The following is a 7,648-nucleotide window of genomic DNA, read 5'->3' on the forward strand; positions in this document are numbered from 1 at the left end:
AGCCAGACCTGGCACTGCCCCAGCTCTCTGGTTAAACACCTTGGGAGAAGACAACACACTGAAACCCACCGATGTGCTCAAATGCCCATGTTCTCCTTCCAGCTCAGGAGAGACAGATGGGAAAGAGAGCCCCCAGGAAGTCCTGCAACCCCCTCTGGTCAGGCCTTCAAGCCCTCCACATCACAGGCACCGCACTCCTCCTGCTTCCAGGAAGAAAAGAGCACACTAGGGTGTGTGGGGTTTTTTTTGTTTGGTTGGTTGGTTTGTTTTTTTTGCTAAATCCAGTGGCAGCTGCTGACCAGCCACCTCTGTGGAGCATGTCCAGGACACCAGCAGAGCTGGGGAGGAGCATTCCAGGCTTTAATGCTATGACAAACATCACAGAGGAATGTTTCTGTTTCCTCTTTGCTCATTGTGACATGGGAACCAGTGGTCCTAAAAATGAAGAGCACCTTTAGATCAGATAAATTGTGGTAAGCTTCCCTTCCTGACACCAGCTCAGATCCTGCACTTTATCTGCAGGGATCTTGCTTTCAAGCCCTTGAAGCTGTCAGCAAGGAGAGTGATCACCACTGATGGTGGTGGTGAAGTGTCTGCTGCACAAAACCACTTGGCAGACACCAAAACCAGCACTCACTCATGCTCTTTGCCACACAGCTGAGCTGCTGAAAGCAGAGCAGCATCTTGCTTTTTGTGCTGCCAAGTGACCAGCAGAGGCAAAACCCCCTGAGATGAGGCTTCTGCCACTGGCTGCTGGGTGCCCAGCAAACCCAGAGCTGAGCCCTGCCAACCACCAGGGGTTTTCTGCTCAAAATTAAGGGATTTTAAATCGCTGCAGTGAAATCTGCCAGAAAATGGCATAGTAGAATGACAATGATTTTGAGGAAGTCACTGAAAGCCACTTTTTCTGTTGGATCACTCATCTGGGGCTGTTTTCTCTTCTGAGTCTGGAAACGGCCTCTCATTGGCAGCCCCTGTGGCTACTGTCCCTGGTTAAACTTCACTCTGAAACCAAAGCTTCTGCCCAGCCCATCACCCGTGGAGCCTGACTCATCCACATGCACACTCCCCCTGCCCCAGAGCCCTGTAAGCCCAAACCTCCCTCAAGGCCAGAATTTCCAGCCCACAAGCCCCATCACACCCCTCAGCACCCTCCCCCCAGCCTATCTCCTTCACACAATTGGTAATGCACCTCAGCTGCCACCCACTCCTGCAGCTAGCTCCATGTCCCTCCTATGCTGGGGGCACCACAACTGGACACAGTGCTCCAGGTGGGGTCTCACCAGAGCAGGGCAGAGGGGGAGAATCCCCTCCCTCATCCTGCTGGTCACACTGCTTTTGATGCATCCTAGGATGTGGTTGACCTTCTGAGAAGGTTGCTGCAACCTTCCTCTGGGAAAAGCGACCTTCCATTCCCAGAACAGCATAAAGAACTAATGACCCAAGTGGATAAATTTAAATGGTTTTTCTTTGTTTGTTTTTTATTAACAACCATTTTACATTACAAGGATAATATGACAAAAGGAAGGTTCTTGTGTACATACCATGATATATCAACATAGCTCTATTCGTATCCAGTGTCCTAGGTCCTTTCACACAGGTACTATAAAGCATAGTCTGCAAAGTAATAACATTTTAATGTTCTCCAAAAGAGTGATATTAACATATTAATACGTATGTAGGAATAGAATTCTAGATATTCTTCTCTCATTTTGTGTGGGTGAGTGGGAGATGGTGTGGAACAATTCAGCAGGGCTGTGCTTGGATGTGAGTATGGAGAGGTCCCAGATAAAATAAAAAAAAAAAAAAAACAAACCAACAACAAACCAAACCTTGTGGGTTGTGGAAGTAGAAATGTGTTTCTGCTAACAGTCAGGTGAGTCTGGGAAGATGCCGTGAGCAGCAGAAAGCCCTGCAGGCCCCCTGCCGCCTTCGGACATTACAGCATATGAGAGGTGGTGCCCCCCGCGGCCCAGCCAGCTTATTCCAGGGGAGGTGCAGTGCATGGGAGCCCCTTGCCGTGTGCCGGGGCCGCAGTCGAGCCCACACGGGGGTCAGTGGCATCTGAGCGAGGGGGCTGGCAGCAAGGGAACCCTCTCTGAGGTTTGTGAGGAACAGGGGCCGGCGGCTGCCAGCCGACAAGTGGGTAGTGGCTGAGGTGGATTACCAGTTGTGTGGAGGAGAGAGGCCGGGGAGCGGGTGCTGAGGACTGTGGTGGGGCTTGTGGGGAGCTTGCACAGCGTCTGCTCATGCAAAACCAGTGTAAGGAGTCATTCAGCTGTCAGAGCTACAGCTCACCCTGACTGATACCAGCAATGAAACGGCAAGGAGTACAGTGGAGGCCGGGCCTGGTGTGGAGCCGCAAAACCAAACCTCTGTGCCTCCCCTCACCCTCGTGGGGAAGCAGCACAGTGACCCACCACCTACCGCCAAGGTGCCTCTTGGGTCCCCCCAGGTGCCAGCCAAGGGCAGGGTCAGTGTGCTGTGAGAGGCTGTGTGAAGGGAGGGATGGAGGGATGGGCAGCTATCCATCCTGTAGGCACCAGCTGACACACAGGGAAAGCTGATCCTTGCCCAGATCTACCCCTAATCCCAGCATGGGAATGCCTGGCATGTGGGAAGAGGTGTCCCTTTGCACGGGCAGGGCAAGAGGAAAGGGTCAGCCTGGCAAGGTCAGCATACCACGTGTCGAGCCCCGAAGGCACACATGCCACCAACCACATCTATGCAATCACATCGTTCCCTTTCCTAGAGAAAAACCACCTGGGCTGTGGCCAGGCAGCCAAGCAGCAGCGGTGAGATCTGAGTGGAGCAGCTGTCAGCCTGACCCAGCAGAGCTGCACATGTGTCCCCAGTGGGGCCTGCATGCTCCCATCCTCACTGAGCCCTCAGCCCCTTCCATTCACGCTGCTCCAGCTCAACACCCATCCCTGCCAGCTCTGCCACACCGCTGCCACCCTGCCTGCGCCCATCAACGCCTTTGCTCTCCTGCTGCCCTTCTCCCAGTTCTGGCTGAAGCCCATGAGTGAACCCTGGCTGGGTGCTGCCCAGCAGGCTGGGTGGGACAGCAGGAAGCTTAGAGGCACAGCTGCCAACTGCGTCGATGCGGAGAGAGAAAAGTGCATGTGAAAGTGAGATATGTGTCTGCCCATGTGTGAGCACGCCAGACCTCGGCCAGAGGCTCGCTCAGGAGAAGACAAGGGTGCTTTCCCCCACCAAGACATTCCCCTGTGACAGGAACCCCCTGCCCCAGGCAGAGTGCAGCCCCTCTGCGCAGGGCGCTGCTCTCCACGCAGGTGGAGGCCTTGGTTTATGGCTACAACTATCCCAAAGCCCAAAGTCTTCAGTGTCACGGGGTGGGGCTTGTGCTAGGACACAGGGCCAGCCTTGCACAAGGGTGGGAGAGTCTATCTCTATATTATATCTTTGTATCTATCGAAAACATAGAAATATATAAATATATAGGATTTTATTTATAGATATATAATAAGCATGTGACTTTACTCCTTTGTACTGTGTGTCTATGTACTGGGGTGTGCGTATATACACGATAGAGACCAGATGCATACGTCCTGTATACATACACGAGCTGACATGCACACACATCAGACGTGTCCCCAGGGGAGACAGGAATTGCATAGGCATTACTGCGCTGGGCACAAGGTGGGGGGGAGCGACGTACCATTGCTCTGCTTGCAGCAGCTCTGCTGGCAGGGCTGCCAGGGGGAGCGGCATGAGCGGAGGCCGTGGCAGCCCGGGGCAAGCTGGCTGCCCTGGCTTTCCTACCCACTGCTCCAACCAACACCGATCCCCTTGAGATAAGGAGGAGAGCGGACCCCTGTGGGCCACCCGCTTGAGTTGTGCTGTGAGGAAGAGATGAACTGAGCCTGAATCACAGCTGAGGGGCCCTGCCAGCAAAAGCACAGCCAGCACCAGGGACCTCACCACAACCAGCCTGAGATGCAAGGCAGGCAACACATGGGGACTCTGCCTGCTGTGTCCCCTGGCCACCTGCCTCGGCTTCCCTGTGCTTTCACTGATATGGGAAGAACTTTGGTCTCTTGTGAGGATCATCTCTGCTGAGTTCAATCTGGTGGCTGGAGGGCTTGGAGCCCTGCAGCCACTGGCGGGCCCTGCAGTGGGGCACGTCTGCATGTACTGCGCAGATTTCTGCTTGGCAGCAGGGTGAAAGAGGCAAGGGCCTGAGCAACCAGGAGCCCAAACCCCAAACTCTGGGGAAGTGTGTGTTACACAGCCCAAGAGTCTAAAGAGGTGTGTGTTATTCACAATCAGACACTGCAGCTAAGAGGGCAGGAGAGAACAAAGAGCTCCTTTGAGAGGAACCCCTGCTCTCTACAGCTGAAGCAGTTCCAGATGCTGTCAGTGACATATTCAAGACAACCCTCTCAGTGCAGCAGGGACAGTGTCAATTAAACCTCACACAGGGCAACCTCTGAAGAAATGGGGCCTCTCTCTGTGGCACACTGAGCCCTCACCATGCCTGCTGCTGCCCTTGGGCCCTGCAGCTGGCAAGCAGGAAGCCAGAGGCACTTGGCACATTCTTCCCTCCTCCCCTTCTCATGCCACCAGTCATGTTTCCATCCCCAGGGCACGCATGGGAGTGACAGATACAGGTCTGAGACTGGTAGGTAAAACCAGCGGCTTCAAAGCACCTGCTCTGTCCAGGACAAAGGCCACCTTTCTGTTGTGATGTGGGGGCAATGGGGAATTATTTGTGCCGGGGGAGCTGGGCTGTGCTCGCTGCTCTGCCAAGTCCCCCATCAGCGATGCAAGGGGTCTGTGACCTCTCCTATGGTGGGGATCCACAGAGTCCCGAGGCAGGGAATGACACTTCCCACTGCCACCGCTCAGAGCTGCATGCAGAGCCATTTCCAAAGGAGACAAGCTCCTTCCTTCTGCCAGCTGCCTGTCTGGGGAAACCCTAATGCTTGCTGCAGGTTCCACTCTGCCACCAGGATCAGAGCAGCCAGTGAGAGATGTCACTGATGAGAGTGGGACATGCAGACAGACCCAAGGAGTGACAAACCAGAGGAGTCACTTCTGAATGAGATGTTGGCAGCTCTTACCTTGCCAACAAGGCAAGGCACCGTTTTCTCCCCTGCGGCCGAAGGACAGAGATTCAGAGCAGCAGCTGTGAATGGGCATCTCAGGGGGCTCAGCACAAGCCCCAGGGAGTGCTCCTGGCAGCAGAGGGGTCTGGAGACCACTTGGACAGGCAAGGAGCTTTCACTGCTGCAAGCACAAAGGGAGGCGATTTCCCCCTGGCCCACAAAGAGCTATGGAGCTGAGCAAAGAAAAGGGGAAAAGAAAATAAAAGGGGAGGAGGGAAACTGTCCCTACAGCCTCTCCAACAGCCACAGCATCAAACATCTCGCTACACCTGCTCCTGCTGCCGCGTTCACACTTGACAAGGACGACTCTCCCAGACCTGCCCATTCCCCTCTGGTGCCTCAACCCACTGCCTGCCTCCAACACTTTCATTCCCCTTGCCCATCTCTAGGTCAAAGACAAATGGAGCAGCAACTCTTCTCTCTTTTTTACCTTTCTTTTTCTTTTCACATCTCATATTCCAGCTGGAGAGGGAGTGTGTCACCCCCTCCCCCTCAAGCAGTAAGCAGCCCTGCAAGCTGTGGCAGTACCCTGAGCAGAGCCAACTCACCAGGCACAGAGGGCTGCAGGCACCTCGTGGGCAGAGTTCCCTCTTTTACGGCCAGGCAAACAACTGCCACAGTTTCCACCACCAGCAGAGGGATTCCAGTTACTTCTTAGATGACCAGGTCAATTTGATCACACAATCTATTGGGAAAGACAGGGAAAAATGCAAACAAAGCCATTGTTTTGCATGGTAGCTGTTGCATATGGGTGCCCCTGCGATGCCCTGGCCTAGCTCACACCATTTTGGTGAGGACCACAAAAAGAAATGCCCGGCACTGGTGGCCCAGTGGCTCTGGTGCCAACCTTCCCCTTGCCCAAACCAGCCCATGGGCCACACAAGCCATCTGAGGTAAGGCAGAGGGGACAGGGAGTAAGTGCTACGGGGTCACACTGCCTGCCCAGCCCTCGCCGGTACATTCGCAGGGTCCTTCCACTCTGTTCCCCACCATGATGCAGAGCCCCACAGCACAGCACAGGGGCAGAGCCAGCATCTAAGGACTGGCCACTGCCAGGGCTTTGGCAGGCTCAGCCTCACAGGGACAGAGGGAAACACTCCCAAAACTCTGCCCAGTGCTGCTCCAGCCGAACCCTGGGGTTGGGAGGCCTTGGCCATTGGCCTCTGTGTGGCATGGGCTGCATGGATCTGCTGAGGGCAAAGAGATTGTGGCAGGGGTAAACGAGACCCAGGTCCAAGTGCGCGATTCCCCGGGGAAGACAGTGTGTGAACCCTGGCAGTGAAAGTGACTCGGAGAGAGATCGGTTCCAAACATGCTACATCTTCATTGAAAACAAACAAAAAAGAGTTTAAAAAATAAAATAATATTATATATATATATATATATATTTATATAAATGAAAAGCTATCAACTAGCAGCAACGGTTCTAGAGATATCTTAGCACCAAGACCAAGGGCAGGGGGGTAAAAAAGGAGAAAGGAAAAGGTTCAGTGTTGCTGATACCACCATCATGTTTCCTAACAACACAGCTTGGCACAAAGCTCATCCTTCTGGGAAGTGAGAACATGTCGCCTCAGACACCCTCTGGACAACAGGTTCTGACTCCCAGGATGGTCTGGTCAGGTTGGTGCTGTCCATGCCACATCAGCAGGGCAAGGCACTAGCATCTGTGGAGTTTTTGCACCTTTTTACTTTGTGGATTTTTTTTCCTTTTTCTTTTTTTTTTTGTTTTTTTTTAATATTTTAATTTTCTGTGTTTGGTTGTTTGTTTTTGTTTTTTTTTTTTTTTTTGCTTTTCTAACCTGAAGTGACACTGTGTGAATGCCTGGAGCTTGTTCACCATACAAGAATAAACCCAAGAAGAAACCCCAAGCCCACAGAAACAATCTCTTTGATGGAAGGTGCAAGTCCCCCCCCAGCTCTCTGTTCACATTTCAGCTGGACTCCTCATCCCTTCAAGAAAAGAAGAAACATTCAGCAGGAAGAAGCCAGAGCATCCCTTCTTCCTGCTGTCACCAGGCTGCTGTGCTGTGGAACATGTTACCTTGGTCACAAGAGAAGACGTGAACCTTCGTCCAACATCATCACACAAATAGAAGCCGAGATAAATCTTGCATTGATAGCTGCTGCCACCACGCTGGGGGCAGGATTTTTTCTTTCAGTCATTCCAAACAAAAATGAAACAAAACAAAACAGAAACCCCACAACAATCCAGGATTATAAAGACATAGTATAAATAATGTAAATTATAATATACTTTTTTTTTTACTTTTTTTTTTTTCCTGTTAAGCCTTTGAATCTCTGCCCAGAGATGGCTCTTGACTCATTGGCTGTCTAGCTTTCACAGCAGCCCTGGGTTTGAATGAATAATTGTGTGTGTGTATATATATATATATATGTGTATGTATATATATATACATATATATATTTATTTTTCTTTTATCTCCTACAATATAAAAATATAAATGCAAAAAACTTTCCCCCCTGCCTTCTCTTATTATACTATTTTATAGTCC

Source organism: Indicator indicator, chromosome 4 (genome assembly GCF_027791375.1).
Source record: "Indicator indicator isolate 239-I01 chromosome 4, UM_Iind_1.1, whole genome shotgun sequence".
In the NCBI taxonomy this organism is placed as follows: domain Eukaryota; kingdom Metazoa; phylum Chordata; class Aves; order Piciformes; family Indicatoridae; genus Indicator; species Indicator indicator.